Below are 19,558 nucleotides of genomic sequence, written 5' to 3' on the forward strand. Positions count from 1 at the left end.
CAGATTACACGTAAAAAAGTGATTTCTGTTTCATTTTTAAAACTAAAACTTTGCTTGAGACATTTTTTGCTGAGGAGACATCTCTTCCACATAAAAGGTGCTTAACCATATTGCCGTAGCAGTTCTAAGTTTTTTTAAATATTAGAGGATTTTGAAAAACTAGTTGGAGTTCTGCACACACTCAAAATAGGTTTGTGTATTTATGAAGAATAAGTTATAAGAGAAGACGAGGGGACATGTTTGGGGGTATTTCTTTTTTCTTCATTTAGATTCGTGTTATGTTGGTTTTGCCCTTAAGAAAGAGTAGAATTCTAGTTTTAAAAAAATATGATAACTAAAAACACCTTTTAAGAGTTTAATTTTCATTAGTATTTCATTAGTGTTTTGCTACCGCTACTGTTTTTCTTAACTGAAAAATAATGTTCTTCCCAAAATATTATTTCTGTTTCTTCAGTTTCTTGTAGTTTGTGCCAGTTCCTTTTGCAACTTGCTTCAAAAAAAAAAAAAAAAAAGTCATGCAAGTTACAGGAAATCCAGATTTCTAAGACTACCGCATTCCATATAGTACATCAATAATGCAAGAACAAGATCACACAGAAGAAGGGCATCAAATTTAACCCTATTGTTCACTGTAAATAATTAGAAGGATACATCTGGAATTCCTATAAATCCCTTAGGTACTCATAGAACACCCATTTCTATGGTATCAAAATCAAGTTCAGTAGCAAATTTTTGACATTTAAAGTAACAGAAATATCATATCAAGCTTTCAGTCAAAATGTGCAACACCTAGCAGTAAAACCACAGCACTGACCGAGTTAAAATCTTCTGTTTTCTCCATCCAAATCCTATTGGTATAAACCATAACTGTGGCAAAACTAGAGATAGAGAGGAAATGCAGATTACATTATGGTAAAATAAGTTTAAGGGCAGGCTTTCCTGGCAGCGATCATGCCTTCACTAGACAGTATTTTAGTTTAAAATCTGTAGTTCAGAATTGGGCAGATGAAAGCGTCTGACAGGTAAATAGAGTAAAATGAGTCCAGTATGGCTGCTAACTCAGAAGGGGTAATTTGGCTGTAACTACCAAAACAACCCAAGGAGTCCTATATTGAAGAAAAATCAACATGATAGATTTTTCATTTTCACCAGTAACTTCATTGAACAACATACCAATTATACATAGAGAGACAGCACTGGACTCTGCATTCCCTTCTAAAACAATCTGACATTTCCTTTTAAAGCAAATCACCCATGAATGCCATGGTCAACAATCCTGAACAAAGCTGGTGAGGAAATAACATACCAAAACCATAACAACCCTAAGGTTACCCCTGACACTGGCTTCTGCAGGTAAGTTATCTTGTGCAGGGAAGAAAAGGAAAAGCAGGGGGAAGACAACATGGAGAAATGCTGATTACCAAAGTGGAGTTTAGTTTCAATATATCCCAATGAAATCAATGAAGATCAATACTATGTACACCTGTAACTGCAACAGTGCTTGGCACTTCTGACAGGATGGTGTCTGAAACACGCTGACTTTTCCCTCCAAGCAGAGTTAACCAGCAGTTCCTCAAACACCCTGGTCACAGTGAACTGTTTTAGATGGAGACCGCAATAAGTCAACAAACATTACTAATCATCTCTTTGCAGGCAAAACAAACCATTTTTGTAACAAACTTTGTTTCTCCAAAAGCTTCTAACAGACAGCAATCGTAAACCTATGATTTTAATCTCATCTTGTGGAATTTGTGCTGAAGTTCACTTTGTACGTCCAGCCAAACTAAACAGTTTCTTGCCCAGTGACCTGAAAACATTTGATTCTCCCAAAGATGCTGAGATCTTCCTCTATAAACCAGAGCATAGGCCACCAAAGTGAGACAGCTGAAGGCTTCCTAGTAAGAAATACATGCTTACACATTTTATTTCATATAAAATACGAACTACATAATAACTTCTCCATATTCTGTTTGTTTCTTCCAAGGCACAATTTATGCATGGATGGCTTGTTTGTTTTTCTTTCCTTTCATGCTTCTCCTTTCCTTAGTTCTTTGTCATACTTGAAATAGCTTTTCTGGCTTTTTGAATACACTCGTTTCAGAGCATGCAGGAAAATAAGAGTACTGCACTGCCCAGAAAGGGGTCCAAAGAGTCAGTTTGGACTGTCAGTTCCAACAGTGGCCAAAAGTAAATGCCCAGGCAGTAACATAAATGATCTCTAAGCAAAAAAAAAAAGGCTCCAAGCAAATGTCCTGCAGCAGCAGAGCAACAGATAGGAAGAAGTATGACTGACTGGCAGTGTCAGATGGCAGAAACCTGTATTCATGTCTGGAAAGTTTCTTTCAGCTCTTCCATCTTAACGTTCCAAGGCTCTCAAAGCATTTGAAAAGAAAGCAAGCACATTAACATTTTTAAAATCTGAGAACTACTACAATATCAAGAAGAACATCTTCAAACTTGTATCAACCCTGTGGGATATTTGTTTTCCACCATTGGTAAGTCTTCAACTGACCTTTTCCTTTTCAAGATCTTGCATGCAATCTGTACAGTGGCCCATTCTGTAGGAGATTAAGTACTATGTCATTCACATGACTCAGGAAAACAGTAATTAGGCAGTTGTGTTACTGCTTACAGGACTTCCTCTTAGACCTCCCCATGTGCTACTGAATACACAGCTTGCTACAGCTGATCGTACGTATGTGGCCCATAAACATGCAGAAAACATCACAGAAATACAAACAAGTAAATGCCAAATCACCAGCTGGGATTCTGTAACCTCTGAAATTCACAGCAACCTCCCTGATTTCAAAGAGCTGATACCTCTTTAAACACAGGGACCTTAAAGATAAGCATTCTGAAGGAAGGCAACAGAAAATGTGAGAATAGATATAAAGGGGCAGGAAGCAACTATGGCAAGAGGGGAGGAGAATTACAAGTAAAAGGTCATGAACAATATCTAATCAGATTTTACCTTAGCTGTTATCTCAGCAGCTCTCTGAAGTAAAGAAAGTGCAAATCAGTGCACACTTCAGGGTAAAGGGGAGGAGGCTGCTGTTCAGCAGATATCCACGCACCGAGTATGAGGAAATGTCTCTATTTGACACGAAGACAGAAATTGTCACCTTGTCCACCTGTTGGCAACTGTTCTAAACAAGAAGCACAGCACCTACGATGGAAGGCAGAACTGACTTAAAGCTCTTGAGATCAACAGCATGGTCCTTGTATGGTATTTACAGGGGAATGCTTGCCAAGACATTGACCTCTGACAAAGCCAGAAGCGTGTGAATCAGTGATGTTCAGCATAATCCCCTCATGAAACCTGATGGTGAATCACCAGGCACAAATAACTTCCTGCTCTGTTTGCAAACAAGAAGAAGGCAGGAAAAGGATGAACGAATGAATAAATGGTTTGTGTATTTATTTTTTCTGAAATGATGGCTCTAAAGAGGATACAGGAGGAGAGAAGGCAGGAGGGGCACAAGCACAGTGGTTACACATGGATATCATGTATGGAAAAAGGTAAAGGCAAGGGTCACAGAGAAAAGAAACAAACCTAAGATGTAGCTACAGGCAGGAAGAATAATGACTTAAAGAGAGATTGATTGTGAGATATATTTTCAGCATAAGCATTGCTCATCATTCTTAGGCCTGAACGAGTAATGTCTGTCTTCTCCACTGTAGACATTTTACAATCTTTCTTCCCCCAAAGGTAAGTATTCCCTAAAGTAGCTCTGTAGTGAACACTGGAAAGATGTCTGTCTTCTTCAATTATGACTATTCAAGGTTTCCAGATAAAAGTATTTACATGACCCTGCATATCGTAAAGGGCTCTTCATGAAGTTATGGCTGGACAGACAACCAGCTCTACATAACCATATAACAGCAACAAAATGTCAACTGTGTTTCCTAAAGGCAGAGAGTCAGAGGTCTATAAAATCCTTTAAACTTTGATTTTAAGGTGTGAAAATGACCTAGCAGAATAATTTTCCAAAGCTTCCTTCAGTGTAATGTGAGAAAGTCAGTATTTTAAAGGATGAATTTTCCCTTTGAATACTTAAAAGGCAAACCTTCCCTTACAATTTGTGCAGGTATGGAGCTGGAGCTGTACAATTTTCCCTCAAATCTGCTAAGATCTCACAAGTAGCTTACCTTTTTTCAGTTCATTGCTTGACTAGAGTTACCTAAATTAAATCTGGACATGTCACATCCTTGGAGTCACCTGTTTATCCCAGGAGAGGGTCAGGAAGAGATCTACTTTCAAAGACAGCAGCGTCAGCTGATGACATTGTGGTAATGGTACCAGACTGACTTTCACCAGGAAGATGATCCATTCCTTGCTTCAACATAACATTCCTGCAAGGCCTTGAGAAAGTTCCTTAATTATTTCATACTCCACCTCTGAAGAGGATTCAGGTGTGTGAGAGCCTATCATGTTATAGGAATTCTATCAAAATCCCTGTTTAATCAGGCTGCACCTGGATTCAGATTCATCAGATCTCCCTAAAAGGGATTCCCCCCCCTTTAACATGTATTTTGGCTTCTGAAAAAGATGGAAACTTAATATTTTTGAGTTTTTACTATTGCTTCCTGCTGTAAACATGATCAATTCTGAAGCACTTAAAATGATTTGGCATGTAGCAAAATACTGTAAAAAAAAAACAAAAATTCTTTTTTTTCACTGTCAAAATGCAAGTTTTCTCTGGTTTATTATTTTCTGAGAATGGCCAGTTTTACTAATCACGGACCTCTACAGAAAGCTCACTTGGCTATTTAGAATTCCCTTGTGTTCCATAAAAGGCAATTAAAATAAAACTTCATGGTAAGATGTCTTTATCTCATCAGATGCATGGATGATTAATTTCTGCTTTATTACTTTGATGTCCAACTGGAATAAACCAGGTTTAGGAGAGCAGAAAAAACTAAAGGAAACGAACCAGAAAGGATGGGCAAAAGGTGGGAGAAAAGGAACCCAAAACTTTCCTCTCAGGAATGCAGATGTCTGTTAGGGCTAAAGGAAGTCTTCACATCACCAACTCACCTTTAACTCGTGTTTTTGTCAGAAAGCCACAGGGACGAGGCCTCAGCTCCAGGGACAGAAAGCCAAGAAAACATACTGGAATGGAGCAGAGCACTTACAGTGCCTCCAGGTGCTTTTGCATAACCACAGCAATTTAGGCTGAAGGAGCTCAAGTCACAGTTAAGAATGCAAAGACCAAGACTAAGGGGAAAAGTACTTTGCAATCAAAATCAATCAGAGTTTGAAAAAAAGTTTGGTCAGTAAATGTGTGTCTCTGCCTACCAAAGCAGAGAGATGCTCCAGGTCATGTATATTCCTCCATACTTGTGCCACTATAAGTGATGTGAGAATTCAGAATTAATTGAAAAAAAAAACAAACCACTTGTTAAAAAAGAACAGCTCCTGAGTCTCAAAAGAAAATATAAACCCTAAAGGTGTTTCTCATTTGCAAAAAATCCCACGTACCATATTCATTGCTGCATTACCTGACCGGCATTTTTATTATTGCTTTGTACTCAGCTATTCGTAAAGCAGCAATTAAACATAGTGAATTAGTTTTCACTTATTCTTGAAAATATCTAGAGCCATCAGTAAAGCTTGAGGTACAGTTATAGTCAGCACACAAGGCAGGAGGTTCAGCCTTAACAACCACAGGATATCAGACAGAATTTTTACTGTTTAATGCTGCATTTCCTATCTATTTTATTTTGAATCATCTTGCTTTGTAGAAAGCTTTTCCTCTTGTCCCTATTTTCTCCACATTTGCTATTCTCTGTAATACATTATAATTCTTTCTGCATGGATTTATACCAGCAGACTTATCTCTCTGCTGCAATATGAGAATATTAGCAATAGGAAATTTGTCATAAGTTTTCTAATACTAACAGGCATAAATCAAGCTACACCACAGCCATGAAAACTTCTTCTTTGAACCTTTTAACATCCAATAATGAGACACTGTCAATATCCCATAAAATAGAAATGATTTGTTCCCTAGAAATTACAGCCTGAAATCAGAAAACAGGGCTTCCCTTTTTAAAAGGTCTATAAATTACATTGCATTTCCTGAAAACCTTCAGGAGTGACTCTCAGGCAAGGAATGAGGAAGAGCTATTATTTAACTTCCTTGAAATCCCCTTACCTACCGGTGGCAGAGGCAGAGATGCAGAGAGCTTTTTCTCTCACTCTGCTGATAATCACCTGGACTATCCAAAACCCTGCTTTATACTTTCTTGTCATAGGACATGCTACTGAGGCATGGAGTAACCACAAAATTAAATACACTGTGCAGCTTACACATAAAACACCGTATCCCTCAGGATTACTAACTGGTACTGTACCGCTCAAAACTGGTACATTTATTTTTAGTTTAATAGGAGAGTGGTATGTGGTAAAAGCATAACAGGTCTTTTACTAGTGAAGGGATTCATAGAAGAAAGCCCTACATGTCACTCATTCCCAAACCAAATCTTCAGGTATGTGCACTAAGAACATACTCTCTTTGTAGGAAAGAGCCTATCTTGGACCTTCAACACACATTTCAGTCCAGGTTTTGTGAACACAAACTGTGGCTCTGGAGCAGCAGTTCAGCTGGGGGAGAACCCAGTACCACTGCAAGTGATTGCAAGGTACCTGGCACCAAAAAGCATCCAAGGAGAAATCTTGTTTTGTACTGCCTTCCCCAGGACCATGCCCACAGCCACCAAGGGAGCTCTGCTCTGCCCTGGTTGTCCCAGATCTGCAAGGCAGCTCTGACATCATACCTGCCCACCCCTGGCACTTCACTGCACAGCCAGAGGACTGGTCAGAATGTTTTGTCCTTGTCTTTAGACCTGAGGATCTAGGGGGAAGAGGAGGAAAGGTGCATGAAGTGAGCAGATGCAAGCTAGGGTGACACTTGCGTAGGTATCCTAAGGGGAGTCAAAAGCTAAGAACTTCTCCCAGGTCCTGCAGCATAAGGCTATGGCTGTGTAACAAATACTCATGATGGTCTTTGAAAAAAAAACCTGAAGACAACGTCTGACAGGGGTCTGTAGGGGGACTGCTTTAGTAATAGCCACATGGTGCCCCTGTGATGCAGGAAAGGCCAGCTGGCCATACAGATGGGATATTACCACAAAATTCATTTATTAGAGCACTCTGATACACCGAGTCTATCGTGGGAAAAACAGAACCAACAAGCTGCAGACAAAAAGTAGCCAATTAGAAATAACTCAGAGGACATATCAGTCTTAAAGACAAGCAAGATTAGCAAAGCCAATTTAAAAATATTTGCAAAACAGAGAGAAGCATGTGACACTTACTGAAACAAAGGCTGCTGTCTCTCTTCTGACACAAGCCACAACAGACAAAAGCCCTATAAACAAACCCTAATAAACTAGCCATTGCTCAGAGACTTATTCATGCACTAGAAAATGCCACCACTCAACAGAGAGCAGACAGGTTGGAACTGGAACAATGTCCTTACAGTCACATTTCAGCTGTCAGTTTACAGCAACAGAAGCATAATGCATGCACAGAGCACTGCAGCATGGAGCACATCTGCCCTAACAAGGTGACCCTTATGCTGGACATCCTTTCTTAAGAAATGGTATGGAGGTTTCTCCTCCCCAAAACACCTGCATTTTTTATTTTTTAATATCACTTGTCAAACATGTTGTTGGACTCTATTTGGAAAACCTAGCTTTATTTCCTTTCCTGGATTTCATGTTAGAAACGCATGCCATCCCTAAACATACTTGTGTTTGCTTGTTTTATACTAACAGACCAGCTCTGACCATCAAATGTGTTAAAGCCACTCCCCCTCCTGCTTCAGTAATTGTGGAAGGTTTCTAACTGCTTCTTCCACCCAAAGTGCAGCAGGGATATGAGACATTTTCTTTCCCTGATGTAGATACTTGTCTGCTAGGAACTTGGAAAAGGCTGTGTAACCTGTAATTCATGTAAACCACAACCAAGTACACCAACGTGGGCCAGGACAGGAAGCCCATGACTCAAAACACTAAGGCTAAGAGGAAATTTTTGAACTCTTACATTCTTCACTGGAAAGCATCCCTGTATTTGTACCTTCACAAAGAATGTTTCCCTAAATATCAAGAACATAGCCTTGCAAAGCAGGGAAAAGTGAGACCCACTCCACAGAACAAGGATTTCACTGAAGTTGGGTGTCCCAGCCAGCATACTCCACCCGACTATGCAAAAGGGAGAAGGAAAAGGGACATTGTGCACCAATCTTCTATCAACGCAAAATGGAGAATTTTCATTTTCTGTTTCCTCATTGGAAGAAAACAACAATCTTGTAAGAGCTTTCTTCAAAGCAATCTTTTTGGTTTTCAACCAGTACTAGCAATAATCACATCATTATATCATGTCAGGTCCACAAGTTTCAAAGCTGTAGATTACATCAGACATTTGTCTGTCAATGGCAAATTGCTGATTCATTTCTGATCCACCATGCTTGATCTTCACATGCTCTCTTAATGGTAACTCAACCCTTTTGTTTCCTCTCTGCACTTTCTTGAATAAGCTTAAATTAATTGTCCATTAGATATAAGCATTGAGAATAATACTGCAGAATATTTCAATTGCTTTCATAAATCAAAGGAAAAAGATGCCTCTGTTCTACCTTCTGAAAGGATTTCTTTTAAGACTTTGTTACCATTTTACTTCTACAATTAGCCTACCAATTTTCAAGTTTATATATGCTTTATAAATACTAACAAAAAAGACTAAATACCTTTGTCACTTCTGAACCAGTATAAATTGAAACCTGAGTTTCCAATTTTCAAAATACATCAGCAGAAAAAAAATAATTTTCCTTTAGAATAGTTTCAACAACCATTAATCACATATATATAAAAATTATAAATAGTTGCCTGTACCACTGTGAATATTAAAGAAAACTTTATTCTCTTTACAACTTCTTTCCATGTAGACAGAATACCTCAAAACTCAGTACTAGGAAAATGCTGTAAGAATCAAAAGATAAAAGTGCCAAACTGGAAATAACAAAAAAACAAAAAAACAACAAAAACCAACCAAACAAACAAAAAAACTCACACAAAACACAACACACCCCAACAATTAATTTTAAAACAGACTACCAAGGGTGGACAAAAGAAAATTCTGAAGCTCAATTCATTATGCTTTCTGTTTTACCTGCCTTAAAAATTATGATAAGCCAGATTTAAGGTTTCAAAGAATCTGACAGTCCAAATCATATAATTACCTTAGTGAGGAAACAGACCAGGATAAACTCCATTGGTCCACTGAAATGGGACTTCAGGTTTAATTTCCTCTGAGAATAAGCCAGTTCATGCTTGTCAAAACCAGGTAACGAAGCAGCATGCACTTAAGTAGGCAGTAAGGAGGGACCAATAGGGAATTTGCATTAAAGCCACACCACTGATCAGAAACAAACACTACTGCGTATGCAGCCTGTGATGAATAAAAGCATTGAAATATTGAAGCAGAACAAAAATTTTTTTTCATTGAAAGACAAGTGCTAACGCCATGCACGAATCAATAGGTGTTCTTTTGTTCTTTAAAGAAACTTATTTACATAGGCTTAATACAGCTGTATTATTTATTTTCTCTTAGTCACATTTGAAGAGAAGCTAGACGCCTGCCACTGTGTTCATTGGCTTCTAATGATAAACCACTTCTCTGTGCAGAGCAAAAAACCTGAAAACACCATGACACAAATCCTGCCACATGACTCAAGGAAAGGCCTGGGACCTAAAGCACATCTCTAATGACAAGAATAATATCCAAGACTCATTAGAAATTCAATTTTTATTTAAGATCGAAATTTATATATATCCAAATATATAATGTGGATATGGGCAGCTTTTGGCTTTTTATCTGTTACTAGATTATATAAATTATGTAAACAAACAATCTGCTCTACTATCCATGAAGCATAGCAACTGGAAATTACTATTTGTCAATCTACATAAGCTTCCAAATTTCAAATACAGCTCCTTAGAGCCTTGATTCTCAGCAAAGTTGCTAGCTACTAAACAAGTTTTGAAATATAACCAATTCCCTTAAGCCAACTTATTTTGCAAAGCCACAATATTGTTACTTGAGGAGATAAAAAAAAAAAAACAACACCACCACACAAAAAAACCAAGCAGATCTGACAAAGACTGAGGCTTAAGCAAGTCAGCCGCAAGGCCACTGGCTTTGAAAACTCTCCCACAGGGAAATGGGATAAAACAGCAAAGTTGCATGTAGATGAATTTGCCCCATCCTTTAAACTTGTTTTTTTCTTAACTTTATAATATCTTTTCAGCTTTGCCAACCTGCTAAAATTGTCGTTTCATGAAATTGGTAATATTGCAACTAATGCTCAACTTGACACTATTAATCAAAGCAAAGCACTCTTCTGTAGATAAGAACAGTTAGGGCGGTAATTCAATGATCTTTCTGTGTCCTCACCAACAATTAAAGGATTGTCTTCTTTTGGCATACAGGTCTTCTAGAAGCATTTAAATTCCATAGAGAATGAGTTTAACTGGATACACAGGGGTAGATTCTTGGAAAATAAACTACTCCTAATTGTCCTGGCGCATGAACAATTGCCGTCACATTCATGACATTAAGATTTATGAACCGTTTGTGTCTGAACTGCAATTTGGAAGAAAGGACTCAATTATCAAGCCTTTGAAAGTTGTTATATTAATTCAAGAAGAGTAAAGGCTAAACACTAAACAGTATCACTACAGTAGTTTACTATAACAAGTAGATGGAAAATAGGCCATGAGTTAACAAAAGTCTAATACTTAACATTCTTTTAAAAATAAATATTATTTTAAACACAGAAGGGCTTTTTAAAAGTACTTATGTGGCAATAAAGTACTGCTGCTTTAGGAAAATTGATAGAAACACTACAAATAGTATTTTTTCCCTGTTTTTCTTTCCTTCTCATTAAAATAATTTTACCAATATCTGATAATCCTTAGGATTTCAGATCTCTCTCAGGTGAGCACATAACACAGATCCTGCTATCCACCATACCACAGTAACTGAAGAACCTTCCACATCAGAACTTTTCCAGTTTTCTGATGTTAATTGCCATATATATATTAAAAACAAACAAACAAACAAACAAAAAGAGAAAACCAAACCACAAACAAACAACAACAGCTATAAAAAAACCTCTTTGGCAAAAGCTCCATAGCAAAGCCACCCAAAAGGAGCCGTGAATTTTGTTTTGAAGAGTCACTCCCACACTGGTCCAGCCCTCTCTGCACTGATCAAGCAATGCTGTTCTATGTGACAACGGCAGAACTAAAGCTAAATTTAACTTCAGCAGAACTGACCTCGAGAAGGTGAAGCTTGCTAAAGTACATCCACTGGACAATGCCAAGCCTGATTTTAAACATCACTTTTTCCCAATTCAGTTGGGTATTTCAGCACTTTGGCTCTTTTAATTATATACATCTGCTTAGAGTTATTCAAGAATTTCTCCCTCCTTCTCCAAAAGAAATCCATTGCAAAAATTCCCTAAATTGTCCCAAATGATAGTCTTTACAGGAACTGCTCTCATCTGAAGAGGGATAACAATTTCATTCCATCCTGTTAGCCAACACAGTTTCCACAGTCTTTCCCACCCACATTTCCCTTACACTTAACATGATCTTAAGTAGCTGCTTTAGTGAGCTACGGTAAAAATATTTTTAACTTAAGTATAGATACTATCCATCATTGATGGTTCTGTTTATATGCACCCAGCTAGCTTAATTAAGTGCTAAGCCATTACAAAGGTAGAAAGTTAAAGAGATTCAGCAGAAATGCATACAGAAATGTCATGCAGATCGGCAGCAAAGTAGAAGGGTGATATAAGAGATGCTGATTGGCAAGAGGTTTTGGCATGAAAACGTTTTCTCCTTCTAATGGTATAATTTAAATTATCTGGCTGCATCAAAGAGAGGCAGAAGCTAGCATCTAAAATGATGAATCTACTGAAACCATAATAAAGATTTGCATTTATGAGCAGAACTGTTAGATAATGCTACATGCCACAAATTAGTGTGCCCTTAACACAGCATTTGGAAAGACAGGCTTATGATCTATCACCCTTTTTATGGCTTGGATTAAGCTACAAGGGTCTTCATCATTATACCTTCCTGGCGAATGATGAGAGAGTACTATTACTAGGCCCCTGCACATACAGCACAACAGTTATCAACATTTCCCCCAGACAATCTTTAGGATGAAGGATTTTTTGGTATGAGAATGAGGGTTACCAAGCCACCCTATTCCTTTTAGGAAAATAACTATCCTTCTTTTAGTCTCCTTTTTACTTCTAATCGCTGTCCAGTTAGAATATAATCTTGCTCAATCTTCAGTACATTGAAAAGACACATAAAATATCCCTTCCTAATGTCTCCAGTTTACCTAGCTTATGTTTTGCTTCACATTCAGAAGGTGTCCCTTGCCCACTGCAATGCCATAATATGAACAGTCAGTAGTAATTCCCTCTGTTCCTTCAGAGAGGCTGCCATGAACCACTTTGGACCATGACAGAGAAGGAAATTCCAAGAAAAAGGATTCTCTGACCCAGCAATTTGACAGCACATGAAGATTATCAGAGCACCTGATTACAATCCCCCAACTGGCAGGCTGAAAAGTCGTTATTAGACAGCCGACATTGTCTGAAGCACATGCTAGTTCTAAGAGATATGCTGCTAATTGCCACATAGAATGCCACCTTATGGCACCACAGTGGTGTCACATAGTACATAAATAAGCCACATGCTAATATTTAAGTAGAGAACTTTTTCAGTACCTGAACAGCAGACTACTAGGTAGATAAATCCTGAAGATGTTTTCCTGAGCTGCAACATGTCAAATCAGGTCAGCAGGAACTGTCTAGCAACTTTTCTAAATGTTAAGGTCTAAAATGAAACAAATTTTGAGAAAGAAAAGATGGGTTTCTCATCTGAATTTATGGCTAAACCTAAAACACAACTAAGAGTCTTGAAAGAACTGACTTTGCATCTGCACAGAAATATTTACAACTATAGCAAATTACTGAAACACTGAAACAAATCTAGAATTTAAAAGAAAAAAAACAACAAAACAAAACCAAAAACAAACCAAAGTTCAACTTTTTAGGCTGCTTTTCTAAGGAAGTTGACCTACAGCCACATAAAATACGAGTTACACTTTCACAGTGTTGTGGATCACCCTGAGGAAGATAGGGCTAGTCTTTGATCTCTTGGCTCAGGTCCTAGATCACAAATCCAGGATGAGAACAATGTAAATATATTAAGAATTCCATACAATGTCAAAAAATGTTGTATCTTTATCCAGTGAAATACATAACACGTTTCCTAGAAGATGTAACATGTAGAACTACTATTTGAATTTTCCTCGTTCATCTCTTCTATCAGATGAAGAAATCTCATTTGACTGACAGCCTCTCAGCTGTTTCTCATACTGGTTAGAAAGATAACATTCTACTTTGGGATTTCAAGTAGATAGCAAGAAACACAAAAGAAGAAACCTAGTAGAGATATAATTACTAAGGGGTTTTGTTTAGTTTGCAGGCACACATTACTGTTGCATCTTTCACAAATTCACCAATGTATATAGGCATACTCCTAATGGTATAAAAAAAAAATAGAGAACATGATTTTGAATGATTATTTATCACAAAATGGTAAAGTGGAAAATACCCTGAACTGGACAGAAATTCAAAGGTCCAAACTCACCAAAACTGAGTTAAATCCAAAGTGCCAGGTCACTAATGTGAAGAAGGCTGTTTAGTCAGTATTAGTGCAAGACTCCCCATTAGCACTGCTGACCAGCAGCACTTAATCTGAGAAGAACACACATCTGACAAGGCTACACTGCTTGTAGTGTAGTAGTCAAGAACTGCTCTTCACCTGGCAGAACACAGTGCATATGAATGTAACAGAAGCATTGCAGAAAAGTAACCTTTGAGGGAAGAGGACAATAACAACAGTATTTTTACTACCTGCCTTTGAGAAAGTCAGGTGTGTCTTCCTGTGGCTATATTCTAAGGTGGCACTGTATATTACATTTTTCTTTATTCCTAATGTCCTAAAGACAACCAAAACAAAAAATATCCCAGATAAACAGAAAAATTAACATTTGCTGACATTTTCCAGAAGCAAGGGACTTATTCGTAATGAACACCGATCTGTTCTGATACACAGTAATTTTATGAATTAAATTCAGCTAGCTGTAACCATAACTCCTTCTGGACACCATGCTGTGGCTTGGAGAATCATAGAACTAAACTGGTGTTTTGTCACTGCTTTAAGATGGCACACACCGTTGATCCCAGAGGGATCAGGCAAATTGTGCTTTCAGGAGTATGGGCTCAATGACAAATGCTAATCTTTATTTAACAGTGTTCACATCTATCTTCTTTTTCATGTGAGAGCTGCTTTGCATATACAAACTTAAATTCTTAGTGTCACTTGAGCTACTTGCTGTGTAGGACCCAGGTCTGTAGAATCAGAACTGTGAATTTCTCATTGGTTTTATGGTATTTCTGAGGAAAAAAGGAGCAAGGAGTGAGAAATGGCAATTCCTTTTTCTCTTCATCATTACTGAATATTCAAAAATAAAATTATGCATGCTTCTTCCCCTCCCTCCAAACCCCTCCCCTTTTATTTTTACCCTAAGCTGTGTTTTTGTCTGCCTGAAGAATGCTACAGATACTGACACTGTCAGGTTCTCATCAGACTCCTTCCTTCTAACTGGCAAAGTTCTGCCAACCAGGGTATTTCAAATAAATGTTTTAGGCTCAATTCCCACTTTCAAAAGGTATTTGCTGTTTACCTGTTTTCAGTAAATTTCTAACCAGCTTCAAAAGAATGAAGACCTTGGGCCCACTGTAGGAGAGGATCTGATTCGAGACCATCTTAAAAATCTGAACGTGCACAAGTCCATGGGTCCTGATGAAATCCATCGGTGGGTCCTGAAGGAGCTGGTGAATGAAGTTGCTAAGCCACTGGCCATCATATTTGAGAAATCATGGCAGTCAGGTGAATTTCCCCATGACTGCAAAAAGGGAAATATAACCCCCATTTTCAAGAATGGGAAAATGTATGACCCGGGGAATTACAGACCAGTCAGTCTCACCTCTGTGCCTGGCAAAATCTTGGAGCAGATTCTCCTGGAAGGCATGCTAAGGCACATGAAAAACAACAAGGTGCTTGGTGACAGCCAGCATGGCTTCACTAAGGGGAAATCCTGCCTGACCAATTTAGTGGCCTTCTATGATGGGGCTACAGAACTGATGGACAGGGGTAGAGCAGCTGATGTCATTTACCTGGACCTGTGCAAAGCGTTCGACACTGTCCCACACGACATCCTTGTCTCTAAATTGGAGAGACATCAATTTGATGGATGGACCACTCGGTGGATAAAGACCTGGCTGGATGGCCGCACACAAAGAGTTGTGGTCAATGGCTCAATGTCCAGCTGGAGACCAGTAACGAGTGGTGTCCCTCAGGGATCGGTGTTGGGACCGGTCTTGTTCAACATCTTTGTTGCTGACATGGACAGTGGGATTGAGCGCACCCTCAGCAAGTTTGCCAATGACAGCAAGCTGTGTGGTTCATTTGATACCCTGGAGGGAAGGAATGCCATCCAGAGGGACCTCGACACGCTTGTGAGGTCGGCTGATGCCAACCTCATGAAGTTTAACCATGCCAAGTGCAAGGTCCTACACCTGGGTTGGAGCAATCCCAGGCACAGCTACAGGTTGGGCAGAGAAGAGATTCAGAGCAGCCCTGCAGAGAAGAACTTGAGGGTGTTGGTCAATGAGAAAATGAACATGAGAAGGCATTGTGCGCTTGCAGCCCAGAAAGCCAACCGTATCCTGGGCTGCATCAAAAGAAGCGTGACCAGCAGGTCAAAGGAGGTAATCCTGCCCCTCTACTCTGCTCTTGTGAGACCTCACCTGGAGTATTGTGTACAGTTCTGGTGTCCTCAACATAAAAAGAACATGGAACTGTTGGAACAAGTCCAGAGAAGGGCCACAACGATGACCAGGGGACTGGAACACCTCTCATATGAAGACAGGCTGAGAAAGTTGGAGCTGTTCAGCCTGGAGAAGAGAAGGCTGCGTGGAGACCTCATAGCAGCCTTCCAGTATCTGAAGGGGGCTATAGGGATGCTGGGGAGGGACTCTTCATTAGGGACTGCAGTGACAGGACAAGGGGTAACGGGTTAAAATTTAAACAGCGGAAGTTTAGATTGGATATAAGGAGGAAGTTCTTTACTGTAAGGGTGGTCAGGCACTGGAATGGGTTGCCCAGGGAGGTTGTGAATGCTCCATCCCTGGCAGTGTTCAAGACCAGGTTGGACAAGGCCTTGGGTGATATGATTTAGCATGAGGTGTCCCTGCCCATGGCAGGGGCGTTGGAACTAGATGATCTTAAGGTCCTTTCCAACCCCAACCATTCTATGATTCTATGATTCTATGAAAAAGAGTGCATGTCTATACAGTGGGCTTTTCAGAAAGTACAGTCCAGCATGATCTCAGATATTAATAAAATCACAGAATTAAATAATATATCAAAGCTAGGAAGAAGTATTAAGATGAGAGACAAAGAAGAAATGTGTTTTCAAGTCATACTTGGAATGAAATTTCACTATGGAATTAAATTCATGAGGCATTACATACAAATTAAGAACCTGAACAGGCACAAGTCCATGGGACCCGCTGAAATCCACCCGCAGGTCCTGAAGGAGCTGGCAAATGAAGCTGCTAAGCCACTGTCCATCATATCTGAAAAATCATGACAGTCAGTGAAGCTCCCAATGACTAGAAAAAGGGAAATATAACCCCCTTTTTCAAGAAGGGGAAAATGGATGACCCGGGGAATTACAGACCAGTCAGTCTCACCTCTGTGCCTGGCAAAATCTTGGGGCAGATTCTCCTGGAAGGCATGCTAAGGCACATGAAAATCAACAAGGTGCTTGGTGACACAAAGAGTTGTGGTCAATGGCTCAATGTCCAGCTGGAGACCAGTAACGAGTGGTGTCCCTCAGGGATCTATGTTGGGACCGGTCTTGCTCAACATCTTTGCTGGTGACATGGCCAGTGGGATTGAGTGAGCCCTCATCAAGTTTGCTGATGACACCATGCTGTGTCGATGAGAAACATAACATGAGCTGGCAGTATGCACCCGCAGCCCAGAAAGCCAACCGTATCCTGGGCTGCATCAAAAGGAGCGTGACCAGCAGGTCAAGTGAAGTGATCCTGCCCCTCTACTCTGCTCTCGTAAGACCTCACTTGGAGGACTGTGTGCAGTTCTGGTGTCCTTAACATAAAAGGGGGGCCACAAGGATGATCAGGGGACTGGAGGACCTGCTGTATGAAGACAGGCTGAGAAAGTTGGGGCTGTTCAGCCTGGAGAAGAGAAGGCTGTGTGGAGATCTCATAGCAGCCTTCCAGTATCTGAAGGGGGGCTATAGGGATGCTGGGGATGGACTATTCATTAGGGACTGTAGTGTTAGGACAAGGGGTAACAGGTTAAAACTTAAACAGGGAAAAGTTTAGATTGGATATAAGGAAGAAGTTCTTTACTGTAAGGGTGGTGAGGTACTGGAATGGGCTGCCCAGGGAAGTTGTGAATGCTCCATCCCTGGCGGTGTTCAAGGCCAGGTTGGACAAGGCCTTGGGTGACTGGTTTAGAGGGATGGGTCCCTGCCCATGGCAGGGGGGTTGGAACTATCTTAAGATCCTTTCCAACCCTAACTATTCTATGATTCTATGAAATTAAGTAGAACATGAGGGGGCCATTGCCCATTTTAACTCGCAGAAGTCTATGTCACTGTGCACATCACTACAGAGAAGCACGAAGAGAAAGTAGAAGTTTCTTAAACCAAAAGAACCCTACTGCACAGAAGCAGAAGTACTATTTTCAGGATTACTGTTTGCACATTTGTGTTCCGCAGGAGTGGGCTGGCTGCGACACTTTGCATATACTAGAACAGAAAGTTTTGAACTCTTGCAGGAAGCTGCTGAGGAAGGAAACACAGCCAGGCCCCCAGCTCCTTCCCCCTTCTCCAGCTCCCAGCAGAATACAAAGTAGCTTATTTCAGGCCCTCCCCTTGAGAGACGGCCAGTTTATAGGCACTGACTGGTTTAGCAGGATGCTGCTTCTCCAGATGGAGGATGAGACAGAGTTCACTTAGCTCCTCATTCAGCACATGGCACTTCTCGCAAGTTTTCTTTCAAACAGCCCACAGTTTCACAGTTGTTAGGGGTGTGCTAGCAAACTGCAATGAGGCAAACCTTTTCGTGTTTTTTTTTCTCCCTAAAGTGTTGACATACTAAAACAAAAAAACCTCAGAGAGTATCTTAACTAAGAATTTGAAGTAAAAGTACCAAACAGCATTTGGAAACAATCTTCCCCAGAGATTTTACTTCTTCCTGTCACTTGATTTAAAAAATGAAGACAAAATTAACTTGTGCAAGAAAGAAACCTAAGAAGAGTTGAGTATCATCTGATTAAATTACATAACTTAGTCAAGTTTGGAGATAAATATAGTTGAGGCAGATAAACCTCTTTCAAAAAAGTACCCGGAAGAGAAAACCTTTTGAAATGGTGAAGCTGATGCACAATAAAACTGAAAATTACATCACACACTTTACAGAGTGCATTACATCTTTCCTTTATCATATATCCACCTTGCAAATGAAATTCAGCTACATTTATGTGCCAAGATACTATGATCATAGAAGGGAAACAAAAGGTAAACCAACTCCTTTTAGTATTGTGCCACTCCTTTCTACAGCACTGTAAGACACAGAATAAAAAAGACAGCTGTCAATCATAATAGGTCAAAGTCTTTCTAACAAAAAATACCCATTTGTTAGCATGGATGTTTGGCAAGAATGCTTCAATTTTGACAAGATTTTCTTCTAGTATAAACTCCAATCTCCTTGGTGGCCAGAACAAGAGATTGAAACAGCTGCCAAAAGTATAATAATGGGTATACATGCCCCCCCCCCCCTTCCCCCAAGTACTAGTCTCAGCATCACTGCTAAAGGACAGCTAAAAAGTGAATGAGATTGGTGGGGAGGGAAGAAACAGCACACAAAATAAATTGTTCAAAGTGAAAGGTATTTTTTAGACATAACAATGTGGAAAACAGTTCAAAGGGATAACATGTGGATGGTCCTAGAGTAAAATGAGACAACCGTTATCCCTTTCCCAGCAAAAGGACACTTCACACATTTCGGGGGCGGGGGGGGGTAGAAGAAAAAAAAGGAAGATTAAATAAAGAGCTGCAGTATATTTAAATACTTGATGTTTATTGTTGTGGATAAAAAACACAAAGAACATGTTTTTGAGTGATACTTCTTCAATTTCTTGTCTTAAAAGAAAAACTAAAACAACAAAACCCAACCAAAATGTAACATCACATAAATAAGCACCACGTCCATTTGTATTTTCAGAACAACAAAGAGCGATCAGCACGCTTTGAAAAAACATCTAAGAACTAACATTTTCTGAAATAAGTCCCTTGACGAAGGGAATG

The 19,558-nt window shown here is 39.5% G+C and overlaps 1 protein-coding gene across 7 annotated transcripts in view; it reads right to left on the reverse strand.

Moving 5' to 3' along the window:
- The window catches only part of CHRM3 (cholinergic receptor muscarinic 3), a 273,296-nt gene that overhangs the window by 202,726 nt on the left and 51,012 nt on the right, over positions 1-19,558 (reverse strand). For 2 of the 7 annotated variants that reach the window (XR_009746556.1, XM_061471185.1), the window contains exon 1: positions 13,741-13,831. The exons of 4 other annotated variants lie outside the window; for them this stretch is intronic. The gene's annotated coding sequence lies outside the window, so the exon portion shown is untranslated. Of the gene's footprint in view, positions 1-13,740; positions 13,832-19,558 lie in introns of those variants that run through there. One more of the 7 variants, XM_061471187.1, reaches the window with a different exon arrangement.

Source organism: Pezoporus flaviventris, unplaced genomic scaffold (assembly GCF_033815535.1).
Source record: "Pezoporus flaviventris isolate CSIRO_AGI_PZ_B2104156 unplaced genomic scaffold, CSIRO_AGI_Pfla_v1 ptg000066l, whole genome shotgun sequence".
Lineage (NCBI taxonomy): Eukaryota > Metazoa > Chordata > Aves > Psittaciformes > Psittacidae > Pezoporus > Pezoporus flaviventris.